This window comes from Papaver somniferum, chromosome 2 (assembly GCF_003573695.1).
Source record: "Papaver somniferum cultivar HN1 chromosome 2, ASM357369v1, whole genome shotgun sequence".
In the NCBI taxonomy this organism is placed as follows: domain Eukaryota; kingdom Viridiplantae; phylum Streptophyta; class Magnoliopsida; order Ranunculales; family Papaveraceae; genus Papaver; species Papaver somniferum.
In genome coordinates, this window is record NC_039359.1 from 107,501,933 (window position 1) to 107,518,980 (window position 17,048).

The 17,048-nt window shown below is 34.2% G+C and overlaps 1 long non-coding RNA gene across 5 annotated transcripts; it reads left to right on the forward strand.

Annotated features, from left to right (window-relative positions):
• Positions 1-7,260: 7,260 nt before the first annotated feature.
• Positions 7,261-11,238, forward strand: LOC113353790. Of its 5 annotated transcripts, XR_003361528.1 has the most exons (13): positions 7,261-7,492; positions 8,002-8,062; positions 8,223-8,259; positions 8,382-8,446; positions 8,542-8,606; positions 8,730-8,851; positions 9,162-9,263; positions 9,550-9,669; positions 9,868-9,903; positions 10,061-10,229; positions 10,316-10,356; positions 10,439-10,543; positions 11,143-11,238. It is a non-coding gene; the product is annotated as an uncharacterized LOC113353790 (long non-coding RNA). The 5 variants fall into 5 exon arrangements; XR_003361527.1 differs by lacking the exon at positions 7,261-7,492 and having other exon boundaries at positions 7,574-8,062; positions 8,539-8,606; XR_003361526.1 differs by lacking the exon at positions 7,261-7,492 and having other exon boundaries at positions 7,574-8,062.
• The last annotated feature ends 5,810 nt before the right edge of the window (positions 11,239-17,048 follow it).

Sequence of the window (17,048 nt, forward strand, 5' to 3'; positions counted from 1 at the left end):
TGTTCGGTTTCGGCGGCATTGATTTCTTCTTCTTCGACGGGGTTTTTCTTCACTTTCCTTTGAACTAAATTTGCAATTTCAGGATTACATTCATTGGGTTTTCAATTTTCTCATTTCATACGACTAGTCTTCGCCCGTGGTGGCTCCATGGTTGAAGATTAGTCGGAATTTTTGAATCGATGATTACGAAGAATTAATCAACGAGTTTTCAATGGTGGGGGAGGAAGAGACGGTAAGGTAGAGGTGGAGGAGAAGAAGATGAAACAAAAAAATAAATAAAACTGATTTAAGGTAATAAGAATTATAAAGGATAAGGGTAGTATTGTAACTTCACCCATTAGGACTCCCCCTTAGCCCTTAAAAAGAGCCCACTTAAAATTCGGTATACCCCAATTAATTTTGGTATACCCCAATCAATCCACGATAAAAATAACTATGTTTTTTTTTCTTACGCGAAAAGAACAAATTTCAATTAAAAACAAAGATGTTACTAAGAGTGACACCAAGTTACAAAAAAATAAAAAGTAAAATAAAGCAAGCTCACAAGGAGCAACTCTGAACCTCCAAAAAAGAAGCTCCAAAAAACACAATCTCTAACGAGAACTACCTAAAAACCAAACACTCAAGTACCCCAAAAGCAAAGAAGAAACAAAAAGCAAAACCCGCCAGAAATCCCCATTTTCATCCTGAAACGAGCATTTGACAGCATCAATTTGCTCATCATAGTCAGAGTCAGAGTCGAAGTCTCCCAAACCATCATTATCCTCAGTCAGAATCGTGACCATCTCTGAATTAGCTTGACTTTCCAATAGATTTCTACACATAGTCCTCTTTCATGGGATAAAAGCGATTTTGGAATCTATTTCGGCCTCACTTACATGGGGAGCAGGAACTGAAATAGAAAATAAAACCAAATCTTTTTTCTTCTTCTTTTTCCGGATTGTAACGCGACTCACACTACACCATATCTAGGTTTTCCTAACAATAGGTTTCCTAACTAGTTTTATTTTGCTAACTCAAGAAATCCATTGTAATTCTAGTAACCCATTTAAAGAGTTAGAAAATTAAGGAATAGTTACCATAATTAGGAATTAATTCATAAAAGCCAAATAACTATTCAAAGTGTGAGATCATTAGTTATACATCCCTAACACACTTTCTACTAAATCGCTATTAGAACTATTCTTACCCAAAATTAGATGTCTACTAAAATCAACCCCATGTTTATAACTCTTCATCATTTTTATTAGTAACATACTTGTACATTGCTAACACAATGGAAATTTATAAAATGCAAAATAGAATTTATAAGTCTTTTGTTTGGAACCAAGTAATGGGGCTAGATCCCTGGAATAACCTAAACCAGGAGTAAATATTTTAGGAATCCAAAATTTCAGTCCAGATATTTCGCATGCACTGTCGACAGAACCAAAGTTAGCTACCAAACTCGAACACAACATAGACTTGGAAAAAAATTCCATCTCCTTCTGTTTCCATCTCCTTCTGCACCTCAGATTGCAACCCATGGGAAGAGAAAAACCTAGTCAAACTCAAATGATCCTTCTTCGAATCAGACTCCAATTAAATAAAACCCCATCTCATTATTATGGTTTCTCTTTACTCATCAATTTCAGGGAATTTGAAGAGATGAAGGTGATTTATTTCTGGTGAAATTCGTTGGTTATTGTTGCTGGTATGATTTCTCTTCTTCTTATTTTTCTTCTTCTTCGATTACTCTTATTAAGTTCTTCAGTTATGAAACTAGGGTTCAAAGGGATTTTTAAAATTGGGTTAAAATTGGGGATTTATGATTGTTGAATCTCTTGTTGTTGTTTTTTTTTTCTGTTTAAGGTGGTTATGGTTTAAGATGAACAAAATAGGGATGAAAAGTGGGATAATTTTGTGAAGAATAGATAGTAGATGTTTTTATACTTCCCTACTGCAATTATGAAATTAAGAAAATAATTTTTTGATTCGTGATGGTTTACTCTATCTTTATTGTCAATGTACAACATGATTATTGTATAGTGTCTCTTGTTGAATTAAGGAAATGGTTTGAAAAGGTTGCAGCAGCATTGGCAACTCTTTTTTACAATTTCATAACATACAAAATTTATCCTAAAATTAGTATAGGACTGCGTTTCCGGAAGTCATTGAGTTTCTAAAGCAGGAATAATTTTCCTTTTCAATTTATTTATCAGGAATGTGATTGACAGGAATCTGAACAATCTTAAGAAACAATGAATGCTTACATGGCGGAGAAATTACAGTTTGTTAATGGCATTTTGCCACCAACGGTTAGAATTTAGGCTTATGTGGAGGCTTAAGATGGCTTAACAGCTAAAGAGTTTATGAGGAAACAGGTATAAAATCTGAATTTATTTCGTTGGTCACCTTTATGTGGCCTTTAGATTGTTAATTATGGCTAGTTTGATGGTTTGCAAATTTTTGCAAAACTTTTCTGGGGTAGCTAGAGAACCATTGAGAGATGGGAAGACCGATTGGAATCGGTTTTCTCCTTATTCTCTCTTTATTCTTCTTCTTCACTCTATTGATTCTTCTTCTCAGGTATTTTTCGGAACAAATGTCACTTGTTTTGGATCTCTACATCTTCATTTTCTTGTTTTGACCTAGAAATTTGTAAATTATGAACCAGGAAAATTGAATTACGGTTTGCGTGAAGTTACTGAGGATTCTGTTTCATCATCTATATTGAAATATAGATTTCTTAAACTCATGTTTAATTTTTACTGGCTTGAATTACTAGTGGGAACAACCTGAAAAACTTAATTGGCACAAGTAGAAGTAGACAAGTAGGTAGGGTACAATTACTTATGACTGCTACTTATGAGTTTTAACCTACTTGTGAATGTGGTCAATTGGAAACAAATTTCAAGCGACAATGTAGTGGATTGGAAAAAAATTGTGGTTAAATTGGATGAAGCTCCAGTCTTACTCGCTGTGTTGGGGACACATTTTTTGTAACTGATATGAGTCGCATTTAGTCACCCCAAGAGGGCCTCCTACCTCGGCTGATTAGCATTTGTGCATCATTTTTAGAAATTTATTTTCCTTTCAACTCAGAAAAATAGGATGTTGAAGAAAGCTACATAAAAAGATTATGCTTCTTTGTTAGGCTGAGGTTGTACTTGTCTTCTGGACCCATGATCTTTGAAGCTCATATAAGATATTCCTCTTTTGAAACTCTGTCGTTGATATTCTATTTTGTTTGAAAAATGTTGTGAATAAGTATATATAAGGATCAGAGTTTTGTTGTCAAAGTAGAGAACAATAGTAGATGAGAGGAGGATATGAAATTTATGGTCGCAATTTTCTAGCATACAGATCCGACAATCTTTAGAGTATGTGATTTTTTGGTCTAAGTTGCTAGCAGAAAGTATAAATGAACATACCACTATCATTTTTTCAATGAACAATAATTATTGAAAACTTGCCACGAATTAGCAATTATACTGATTATTCTTGGGTCTCAAAATATCCAAAATCCTCTAACGCCGTTCACCCTTTTTTCTGATTATTCTTGAACCAGTAGCTTTAACAATCGTTGACATGCTAACTTTACCTGTATTTATAGTATTTTACCATGATCTAGGATATTGGATAAAAATATGGCAAGCTAGTTGCGTTCCCTAATAGCGTGGATACGTCTATTTTGCTTAGTAAGGCTTTAGTTAAGTATTTTGAGCAATCAATTGTTAAAAGCTTACAATGCTGGTACGACTTCAGATTATATGGGTTACTGTTCTGCAGGTTCTAGGATCAAAAGTTGTCTTACCATGCTTACTATTGAGGTTATCAAAATTTTGTATGTCACTAACTACATACAATAGTAAGTTGTGATTTCGTTTAGGTAAGAAATTTAAGGGTGGTGAGCCACCTCATCCAATTAGAGAGAAGGAAAGTCTTAGCTGTTTAGTTATAAGTGAAACTATAGAGGAAATTGTTGTGAACTGCAGATTAGGATCCGGTATTACCTCATAGATTCTTAGAACTCATTAGGAACTTAGGATCCTTATCTAACTTTTAAAATTACTGAATTTCACCGAGCTGCATTACGACATGTTTAGTTAGAAGTCAGAAGTAGCGTTTAAACATTTAATAGTGTTGGTGATAACATTCTAGTTACATACACAACTGGGAGAAATAGGCAGGTAGCATATTAGATGTGGGAAAGGCTTCTTTGGTTCACCCTGTGTTATATCTCTTTCTATTCGTTTAGTCTGCTCTGTTTGGGAGCTATTTGTAGTTCTGATTGTTTTTTATCTTCTTGGGTGTTGTCTCGTTCTTTGTTTACGTAATAAATTTGACCTATTGCACAAATGAAAAACAAACAAATACATACGGATAATTTCATACACCGTGGCATTACTTTGGTATATTGTTCCTTACTTTAGATCTTCGGTAACGATATCTTCTGTCTTCGATTTATAGATTCTAATTTCCGTATTCTGGTGTTAATCGTATTTCTATCTTCGGTGTGCTTATTTCAGGAGTTTGAAGAAGCTGCTGCTGCTGCAAGGTAACATCCTTTCCGTTCTTGGATATGAACCTTCTAAGAAATTTTTGACATTCAGCGATAAACAAAAGAAAGTAAATGTTTGTCTTAGTTTGAGGTTTCTTTGTCACCTTTCCCAACCAATCTTGAACTTAGACAATCTAACTATGTTTTTCCTTAGGAGTTTGATCCACAATTGAATGTTACGGCTATCAATTGAACCATTGTGCCTTTCAGGAGTCTGTTCAATTTATAAAAGATCTTGCATACCTGTAATGACTTGATACTTGAGGTTAGTTTGATACATTGAATTTATGTAACGCCGAATAACATTGATTTCTTGACTAGTACACGAGCAGTATTTAGTGTATGCAATCCACATAGTTTTGTTATGTTGAATCAACTGAGGAAATTACAGAAGGAAAACTTGCAGACCAGTATTTACTTTATGCTGATGATGGTTTAATAACCGCAGTGTTTTTCCAAGTGACTTTATAGAGCAACAACACAGAATGTGTTCATTGTTCAAGATTCTAACTAGCTGCCATTTGCAGGAAGTTAATAGGAAAGATCAAGCTGCTGGTAATGATGATTGGGAGTCCATGCCAATTGGCGTATTTTGGATAAAGTTTTATGTTGACATCTCGTAGGTTTTACGGGTAACTGGTCAAATTTGTCGCAGTTGGAGATGAGATGCTCCGATAAAGAAGATGAAATTTGTACTGGAAATGAAAGGCACATAGTTTTTTGAAATAAATTTTATTAACAAAATTTGCAGATGCCAAAGAAAAGATTGTACCTTTATCAATATATTGTTAAGCTACTTATTGTTGGTTAAATTGGTTGTTCATTTGCTATTATTTAAAGCCGATTTGCGTTGCTTTTAGAGCCGATTTGCGTTGCTTTATCCATCCTTAGTTATTTACTACAATTATCCTTAGTTTGTTGTAGGTCAGAAAAAAAAACATCTTCGGCCGCTCGCTAATGTAAGAATCGTTTTGAAGTCATAGTTGAAATTACAATTTTCAGACGAGTGTTCAATCTTTAATGTCATAATGTCATTATTTTTCTCGCAAATTCATCCTTTATTATTTACCGATATAATCATCAGTTCGTTGTAAGTAAAAATTACTATCTTTATACGAGTGTTCACTTTAATGTCAGTCCTTGGTCGTTATAAATTCATTTTCAGATACTCGATTTTTGTTCGTCAGATTTCACAAGTACAAAATCTAAACTTCCAATTAGAATTTATAATCGACTCCCTGATCACATTCTTCGGAATTTCTACTAAGTCAAATGTCGATAATTATATCATCAACAAAAATTTTGGTTTGGATGGGAAAAACATTTACTAAGTTGAGGAAGAGGATTTTCCGGGACTATCTTAAGTTCATCGTGGTTAAAAAACATCTTATACTGAGGGTCCAATTTTTAATGTTAGAATCTAGTTTATTATGAATTCTTTTTTGGAAAATCGTCCTTTAGAGTATTTTCGAGCAATCGACTCCCTGATCATATTCTTCGGAATTTCTACCAAGTCAAATGTCGATAATTATATCAGCAACAACAATTTTGGTTTAAAAGGAAAAAAAAACTTTTACTAAGTTGAGGAAGAGGATTTTCCGGGACTATATTCAGTTCATCCTGGGTTAAAAAACATCTTATACCGAGTGTCCAATTCATTTCGGACGTTAGTTCGATATAGGTCAAGAATATTGTTCATATTATCATTTCATAACCTCTTTTACTAAGTCGAAATCTTCATCTGGCTCTAAACCTACAAATATCTCTCAGATTACCCTTAATGACCTCTTCCACTAAGTCTAGAATCTTCACTGGAGCTATAAACTGACAAGTGTTTTTCATATTATCCTTAATGACCTCCTCTACTAAATCAAAATCTTCATCGGAATCCTAAATATACGGATGTTGTTCATATTATCCTTAATGATTTCTTCTACTAAGTCAGAATCTTCACTGAAGCTCTAAATCTACTAATGTATGTTATATTATCCTAAATAATCTCTTATTCCACTAACTCAGAATCTTCATCGGAATCATAGACCTACCAACATTGTTCATATTATCCTCAATGTCATCTCCTCTATGTCGGAATATACACTTGAGCACTAAACCTACCAATGTTTGTCATATTTTTTTATTGACCTCTTCCACCTATATGTCTGAATCTTTAACGAAACCCTTAATCTATCGTCATTAAGTTTTGAAATTTTTCTTAATCGAAAGAGAATAACAGTTCTTGATTTCATTTATGATTCTTCTGATTCATTCTTATATATTTTTCGGATTTATATATAGGTAGACGATATCAATATCCCCGTTGACATGGTTATAATGACATAATCTTGACATGGTGGCACCTTTTTCTCTAAAACATCTAAACGACGACTAATTTGAAGCTAAGATTTTGGTGACATGTTCCTCGTATAAAACTCTACATTCCTACCAAAAATGAGAGTATTCCGAAATACGAAACTTTGGATTTTGGTCTTACGAAGGTTCAAAAGAAACACACTTGTGTTCTAAAGAAACACACTTATCTCAATCCGTATGAGGATCCATAACCAATTGTCCACCATTCAAATATCTCCGCAATCCGTATGAGGATCACTGTCATCGATATCCACCGTCCAAATTTTTGTATACAAAAACCTAAACTATTTCTCTTCTCACTTTCCTCTTTGTTTTTTTTTTTACTTTCTCTTTCTTTTCTTCTCCTCTCTAACTCCGCCTCAACCAAAATCCTTTCTCGTAACAGATTCTCCAAATCAAGTTTTAACACAAATCCTTGAATCCTTGTTAATCTGTGAATCAAAAACCAATCAGTAATAAAAAAAAACCTCGAATTGAAACATTCATAACCCTAAAAATTTGATATTCTCCCTGAAATTAAAAAAAAAATCATTGTTCTGTGATAATAATTTTTCTTCAATCTACTGTCCAACGATTGAGGTCTAATCCCGATCTTAATTTGTTTTTTTTTTTTTTTTTTTTTTTTTTTTTTTTTTTTTTTGATGATATTGTTTGATTTTGACCTGAAATGGTTTCTTCTTTACTCTTTCTTAGGCAAAAGAAGAATTAATGAACAAGAAGAAGAAGTCTTTTCATGAACCCCTAACGCTGTCTATCTTCTTTGTTGCAATAGATGTTCAGTTTTTTTTATTTTTTTTACTCGATCTGAAACTAGGGTTTTTCAATTTGGGGATTTTCTGACTCTGTTAGTGAAGATGATATATATAATTTATTTTAAACGTGTTTCTGTTTATAAATATGGTTGGTTGTTTTGAACAAAGGAAGGGTTTGTTATTATTGGGTTGGTTTATTTGTGTTCGAATTTTTTCTGGTTTTGACATGGGTTTTCAGTATTGAAATCATTAAGGTATTTAGACTGCTCAGTTTAGTGGGATGAAGAAGTTTGTTGTTTATTGTTCATCTGATTTGTTGTTGTTGTTATATTGCAGATGAATAGAAGTGAAAACCCTAACAATGAAGTTTGGCAGGGTAGAAATGGTGCTCGACAAGGTGGTTTTTTTTTAGTTACTAGGAATGTTTTTTGATGACAGATTCATTAAATTAATGCTAGAATTACACAAGTAGTACACTTTCAATGTATGTATGATTTGTATAAAGTGATATGTTCTTCTATGACCGAAGTCTGTTCTAATTCATTTGTTGGCAGCAGATGAAGCGACGTGTTGAGTATGCATGGAAGCATATTAGTGAGTTTGTGTTGCAATTTTGGTGTATATTCTTATACTTATTAATATTTTCTTTAAGAAACTTGACATTTGTGTAATGAATGTCATCTCTGTTGATCTACTTTTGTGTAAATGATTAACAGGTTAGTAAACTGTTGCCTATCTACAATGCCGCCAAGGAAAAAAGAAAGACTAAGAAGAGCTGCAGGTAATATCACAATCAACAAAATGAAACATCATTGGCTTCCTAGACTTGATAATGTTTTTCCTATTTTAATGATTTGGTCTCGTTTTATAAAGAAGAATGGAGAAGACTTTTGTGTTTGGATGGGAAACCTGCAATAAAGATGTGGAAGTCCCAATTATAGGTCGGTATATCAACCATTCTTAGTGCATTCCATAAAATTGAACGTATTTCTTTTGTTGATTTATGAACACTTGACCGATTTAATAGTAAAATGGTAAATTCTGCTGAACCTATTGTTCTACAGTGGAAAATCTTGGAGAAAGTTGATGAAGAGCTAATGAAAAGAGATGTAAGGGCAACATTAAGTCTCGTGAAGGAGTTAGTGGGAAAACCGGTGGTCTTTGTTGCTTTGACACAACAAGGAAGGTAACTATTTTGATTTGTTCTTGTTTTCCATCAGTTGGTGTATTCTATCAATTCTTGGAACCATAGATGATTGTTCTTGAGTTGGTTCCTTATTATCCCTTCTATTGTATGATGATGGAGGATGGATCAATTTTTTTATTGCTGTTCTTATGTAGTTGCATGCTTTTGATGTTAGTATTATTTGTGTAAGTCTGTAAGATGTACCATTGAATTCTGATTTCCAACGGGCACTTGTTTGATTTTTACCATTGGATAGTAAGATGTAGCATTTGTAATGGTTGTCTTTTTTTTTTGTTTAATTGCGCTGCAGATACTCCCAAAGCTATACACTTTGGATGAATTGAAGCTGAATGACATTGATCCTTCAGCAATTCTTTCACCTGTGGATGTGACTTTGAGTTCATTTTGAAAGGTAACTTCAACTTGCTATTTTAAAATCAAAGATCCCACTAGTAGAATACAATTCACAAAACACGCCATGTGATATGCATCATATCAATTGGACCCTTCTCTGGAAGCAGGCACCAATATATTTCATTAGCACTATATTATATAGTCACAAATCTTTCTTTCAACAATTCGGAGTGACAAATTGTCTCTCTATTTAACTGACCAGAAAAATAAATTCATGTTGCAAATTTTGATAGTTATTTGTTGTCAATCATCTTAATTTGTACATTTTCTGTCATACTTTGCAGGTTGATTCTCGAAAGCATACATCTAAGGTCAGATTCCAATAAGCTTTTTGAGTAGGTTACCCTGTACCAGTCCAGTTTTCTTTGGTTGCTGCTGAAGCTGGGGAAATAGTTATGATCATGGTCAGTTCTTATTAAAAGTAGGCTCTTTGTTGTATTTTCCCAAGTGTTTCAGCTTTCTTATTTGAAAGATTGCAATGTAAATTGATACTTTTGGGCTCGAATATACTGAATATGAACATGAATTTTTATTTTCACCAACATTCTTGTTCTAAATTTGCACTTGAGAAGAATTTGATTCTGGCATGATATGAACTGCAGCGATATTTTCAGGTCAGCGGAACCTTAAATTTTCAGGTAGGCTTTCAGATGAATCAATTTCTGTAGATAAAGCCATTAATTGGTGTTGGAAAATATCTATTTAAACTCATAAAATTTGTGTTTGTTGAGATTTGTATGTGTTTTAATAATCAATGTCACAGGGATTTGTTGTTGTTTCTTGTTTATTTTTCAGATGATTGATGAAACACATACCGATGGAATACCTAACCAATGCTGACTGGTGATTCCTTGTATTACTATCAAGTGCAGGACATTACTTTTTTCCATCTTCCTGGATATTTTAACTGCATTTGCCTATGGAACTCTATTCAAGTGTATTCCTGTGAAACATATGGTTGTAGGTCTGCATATAATGCTCTCTTTCCTGTTTTAAAGTTGATTATATGTTTTTTTATTCACTAGCTAAGTATTTGTTTGATTTTTGCAGGAAAATATGGAGTGGCTTTAGAAGTTTTAGAACTTAAATTGGTAAATACCCTGCCATTGAAAAGAGCCTTGACTCACTAGATTAATTATCGATTGTTTATACTTATGCATAATGTATATACAGGATAAAAAGGAAGATTTGGTAGCCGAGGCTGCTCGAGGGCTTGCTTGGGATGGATGGAAATGTAGAAAAGATGGAAAAGTAAACCCTTTAGCAGTTGAGAAATATGTGAGTATGCTTGACAACTTTGAATGAAACTCGTAGTTTACCTGTTTTATTTTGAAATTAACACTTGTTGTACAATGTATGTTAAAGGAGCAAATAAAAGTCGCTAGAGTTAAGAGAAATGGTTTAATCAATGCATGATTGGTATCTGCTTAAAATTTTGAGAATGATGAAATTGTTGGAGTCTTTGGCCCTGACAAATGCAGAACTAGTTTATTGGGTTATTCCCCACTCATATCGAAAAAGCAAGCCTTATATGCAAGTATTGCAACTGCAGTCATGGCAGCAAGCATGAACTCAGTGAATAGTGCACCTAGGAATGACAATATGGACGAGACTGTCCTGCAAAAGCTTACTGCACTACTTACCAATGTGAGCTTTCAGTTACAGGCTCTGTTTTCATTAATATATTAATGCACATAATATAGCTCATTTATACCTCAAATTTAATCTAAGACATTTATACCTTATGTGCATTAGTAATGCATCTATAGCTGCTTAATTGCTTCATCTGTTTGTCTTATCTCCTACACCAAAATTAGCTCAGTTTAACTTGTTTTCAGTAGTATTCTTATTGTTCCTCTTCTTTTGTCTGTGTGCAGATAATTTTTGAAGGGGTTAATTCCACGATGTGGATAACAGCAGCAATACAAACAACCTGCCACAAGCAATTTAGTCACAGATGTTGAAAGTCCTAATTGCAGCAAAAACCCAGGTCTTGTTGGTGTTCGAGAGAATATATTGCAAATGAATGAGCCTGTGACTCACATGGAGTTTATGGAGTTTGAGCAGGAATGAGAAGTTCTTGATTAGCTACTTTTTGTGCAGTGGAAACATATATTACTTTTAATTCAAGGATCAGACACTTTTTTGTGCTGTGAAAACTTCTTGAGTTACTACTTTCTTATGTGAAGTCTGTAATTTGTGGAATTTTGCACAACTATATTTATGTAAAGATTGTGCTCCTTGAATATATAATTATTCTGATTTCACAATATATTATATATTTCCTGTGTTCAATCCTGCATGAACTGTAGATTAAATAGTAATTTTATGGTTGCCGGTAACTATCAGACACGGTGATCATAAAATGTCATTTCCGGTTTCCGGTAACTGTCAATTCCGGCGAACGGAAACCGTCTGTTCCGGCGACCAGAAACCGTCAGATGCCGATCGGAAAAGCAGATACGGCGACCGGGAAAGGGACACATGTCATTTGCTTAGTGGTCATTTTAATAGTAATAGAAAGAGTTAGCAATGTTTATAACATAATATTTACATTACAAAAGTAAATATGAAGTGTAAAATTCCAATAGTTAGGATAAATATTGTAATGAAATTGAAGTGTTAGCATATTTAATTTCTCTAATGGACTAAAAGGGTTAGGTAAATTACTAACACATTATATAACTGCATTCCAGTAACTATTTTTCTTAGTTAGGAAAATTAACTTGTATTTTTTAGTAACACTTTTTTTGTATAAGGAAAACCTAGATATGGTGTAGTGTCAAATCCATTTGTGCTGGTAGACTATCCTCTACATTCTCCTTCTCAATAAAATCAATAGTTGAATTTGGAGTTGAAAATCCGTTTACCACTAACTTGGAATGATTATCCTGGGATTTCATCGGAATAACTTTGCTACTCACATAGTCTCATTGTCTGTTTCATATACTGATATACCATCAGAATCATCACAAGTCTCTCTTGCTTTAACCCCTTCTTTTTCTTCGTCACTACAAGCTTTTTCAAAAGCTTTATCTTCTCTAATGTCTGGCTGTTCCGCCAAGTTCTCAATAATTGCAGATTCGGGAATTGATTCAACCATTTTTCTGTTTTTTGTCTTCTTCTTTCTGGTGTATGTATTTCATTCCCCCTCTGATGTGTGAGTCACCGTCTCCGGGTCATCCCCCATACCCACTGAATGATTATCTATTGGAGATTGTTTCCCCACTTTAATAGTCTTCTTTGAGGTTTCAATAGTATCCTGCTTCCTGTCCAGCTCATTCTTACCTACATTCACAAAAGTTTCTTCCTCCACGGGTGCAATCTTTTCTCCATCTAAAGAAACAATATTCTCACCCTCGAACAAGATAAAAGGTTGAGATTTCTTTGGTGTCCAGTAAGGCTTTGTCTTTGGTCCTTTCCTAGAACATTTGCTAGTTGTATGACGAAAAGATAAATAAGTGAAACACTTTGGAGGTTTCCAATAAGAATATGATACGTAGTAATAATAGTCGAGATAATTAATATCATTTGTAAGCGTAGCATACCTCCCACGCGGTTAAGAGACAAAGAAACTTCTTCCATCATAGAGGAGGCGTCTCCACCCTCACTCCAACCATGAGGTAAATCCACCTGAAAGAGATACAATCCAACAATAAAGCTATCATGACGAAATCGTCGGACTTCTCAAAAGAAGAATGACCGATATGTATGTGAACAATATCCGGAATCACAACAATTAAATTCATATCAACACTTTTCGCAACACTATCCACCATATGTACTACCCATGAGATAATTTTATCAAGATAAAAAATACTAGAACCCCTTATTATATGGGTTCAACCATATACAAGCCCCACAAAATGGATCTTACACCCTCAACTCCACACTTTCCGTTTTTGATATTTCTAGGCCCAGAATTTTTTTTTTTGGGGCCTGGTTTTCAATTTTCCCGGATTGCTGACGTCATCAGGATTTTTAATAAAAGTAAAAATACCGAAATTAACCTTCCCTATTTATAGACGTTTTATACCTACCAGAAACTGAAAACCAAATCAGATTCAGCTCTTTCTTCTCTCCGCTCTCGTTCAGAAACAGAATTGGAGATTTTTCTTCAGACGAATTCGTGAATTTTGATAGTTTCATACTGATTTTCGTTAATTTGATAGGAAGAAAACGAGAAGAAGAACAACATAAACGAGAAGAAGAAGAAAACGAATTTTCTCTCAATTCGTTGAGGTGTATTCGTCTGTTTTTCAGATCTGACGAGATAGTGAAGCTGCATTGATGAACAACAAATAGGTTTGTTCGTTTTTAGCTTTTCTGTTGCTTGATTCACTAGTTTTCTCATCGATTTTTTGAATCTCGATCTTCTACTGATTACGATTTTTGTTCTGTTTCGAATTTGTTGAGTCTGAGAAGAGGAAGAAGACAGTTGGGAATACATAAATCAAAATAGGTACGAATTGTGATTTCGATTTAGTTTTCAAATTCAATTGATTTTGATTTTACCGTTTCGATCTATTTTTGTCACTTTTGATACTTACACATGTTTTTGTTGATGCTTACACATGTTTGTTTGATACTGAGAAGAGGAACAAAATAAACATTGTTTCAGAAGAAAGAAAACAACAAATCTAGGTAAGAATTTTATGTTGTTTTTGATTTCAGATCTGTTTTCAATTTTTTTTTTGAATTATTTTGTTGTTCTTTCATGTGCGATCTGTTAATTTGTTGTTTTACTTTTTATTGATACTGAGAGAAGTATGAAGAAACAATTTTGTTTCAAAAAAACAACTTCAAATTGATTTGTATACATGCTGTTTTTTTTTTGTTACAGTATGTGTAACTTGAGGTTACACATATATATCATGTTGTATTTTAAGCATGCTTAAAGAAGATGCAGATGTTTTTTAGTTGCAGCATGTGTAAATTTATTTTACACATATATATCCTCTTTGTATTTTTAAGCATGTGTGAGGAAGATGCAGATGTTTTTTTAGTTACAACATGTGTAATTTTAGTTTACACATATATATCCTGTTGTATTTTAAGAATGTGTAAGTTGAAGTTACATATATATGTCCTGTAACATGTTTTATTTGTAAACAATTGTATCATCTGTATCTTTTACTTATATTTAGCTTGCCGCATAGAATATACTTCTCACGAGGGGGCAACGCCCCCGAGTGAATTGCGTTCGTTTTCAAATTTTGATATTCTTATTGTGTATTTGATATTTTCAGGTTGTCATGGCTGTTGTTAGTTGCGCTGCTGTTAGTTGCATTGTTGTTGTTCGCTACTTTTCTGATTTCATTACCCTGCGTGTTAATACTGATATCAAACTTGATGAGTTTAAGGAACAAGTTTGCAAGGAATGGAAGCAGTATACTCCACTTGGTATTACTTTCTTCTTTCGAGAAAGTGGGAAAGATTTTCCGCTTGACTGTGATTTTTCTTTGCAAGCTCTTATATCTATCACAAATAGTAAACAGAAGACCAGTGTTGATATTTTCTTGCAAAATGTTCCTCGTGTGGCCTCTTCCTCTAGCTCTAGGGCAGATTCTTCTATTTCTAATGGGTCTAGTAGTACGTCTTCGTCCACAAACAATCTTACTGTTGCAATGTATTTGGAAGATAAAAGTAAGCCAGCGAAACCTTTGTTATCGGATGGTTGGCCCAAGGTTCTTGGTGATATTGGCCATGTGTTTGTTGAAGGAGTTAAGCAAGTCAGGGTTGCTTTTACCAAGTATCGTCTTCGCACTGGTTTCCAAATGATTGTAACTCACAATGAGCGTTCTAGGTTCACGGCTAAGTGTGCAGATGAAAAATGCGGCTGGAAATTCCATGCAGCTTCTATCGATGAAAGGAACGAAATGTTTCAGGTAGGTTTTCTTAGCATATGTTATGTTTTGTTTATATTATGTTATGTTTTCTAATGCTTAGCATATGTTATGTTTTGTTACAGTATGTGTAACTTTGGTTTACACATGATGTTTTTGGCACCATATTGTGTTTTGGTTGAATTGTTTATATTTTGTATGAATCTCTTCAGGTCAGGTCTTATAACCCTGAGCACATTTGTGGTGCTGGTGGACGCAACTTGAACCAAACTTACTCCACCAGCTTCTCGTCTAGTTTGATTGAGGAAGAAGTTCGCAAAAATCCTCACAAGAAGCCCAAGAAAATTGCTGCTGATTTCCAGACCAACTATGGGATCAACATGGAGTACTACCAGGCATATAATGCTAGGGAAAAGGTTTATGATACGATTTCTTCCAGGTGGCGTGTATATGGTTTTCCTTGTGCTCATGCTCTTGCATCCATACGCAAGATTAAATGTGAGGTTATTGATTTCATTTCACCGTATTTTACAAGCGACTATTTTAGGAAGACTTATATGCATGCCATCCAGCCGATTCCCAACTACAACAGGCCTGTTGAATATCATCCAGACGACACCGTCAACCCACCTACCGTGAAGAAGCAACCAGGTAGACCACCAGGGAAAAGGATTATAAGTAAACACGAGAAAAAGGTGAAGAGGAAAGTTCATTGCAGCAACTGCAAGGAAACAGGTCACAACAAGGCAGGTTGCAGGAATCCTCGGAAGTTCACACCCCACTAGCTTGAGCCTAACAAAATTCATTTCTGCAACTAATGATTTGATTGTTATTTATCTTTGATTATTTGTTTTTTTAGTTTTCTTCATGTTGGTTTTCATGGACCAAACGTTTTTATTTTTCTTCAACGTTGATTATGTGTAAGGATGATTCATTCAGATTTTATATTTTGTCAGTTCACAGTTGAAATGCATTTTATTATATTTTTGATTTATTGTATACGTCTGATCAGTGGTCAAATGCTTTCTGTAACTTTTGTTTACACTCAAATATATGGATGTGTAACCGGAAGTTACACTGCTGTGAATGCATGTGTAACATTAGCTTACACATGATAAATGCTTGTGTAACTTCAGTTTACACTCAAATATATGGATGTGTAACATTAGCTTACACATGATAAATGTATATGTAAACTCAGGTTACACTTTCTGCATCAAATTAAGATGTGTAGTTACTTAACCTGTTGCATACTTTCTGAAACCTGTACACACAGCAGTAGTAGTTCTAACAAGATAAAAAGTTTTTAATTCAAAGAATTTCAACCCAAAAATATTTTGCAAAACTAAGAACTGCTAAAATCTACTAACTGACGAAATTTAAAAGTTTCTAACAACATATTTTCCAAGTCTAACATCTGTTTGTGGCTACAATATTTGCGAGTAGTAGAATTTTTCTAATCCTAATGACTGTTAACAACATCTCTAGATGGATCCGAAAAGAATCTTGTTATTGTATAGCATGCTTCCTCTCATGCGGTTCAGCTTGTCAGTCCACCATAGCATCATAGTTGAGGTTAATTTTTTGTCAAGTGGTTTATTCTTCATCCTGATCTTCATGTAATTGCATACACATGGAAGACAGTCAGGAATTGTACCTTGTGGGGGCGCATTGAGATTCTTGGCATTTTCATTCATCCCAAGAGCAAAAGGACAGCGGAGTCTCAGTTCTGTAGTAATTGCAAATGCATATTTCTTGGCTTGAAGAAGGTGTTCACCCTTGAGTTCCTTAACGTTTGACGAGTTCATGTAGGACCAAGGATTAGAGCTCCTCAAGTCATACTCCAGCAGTTTGTAGTGTGTGTTGTTGTTGCACATTGGGGCGAAAAGTCTGACTGCATCGTTCTTGTACTTGACATACTCCTTCGCAAGCTTCGG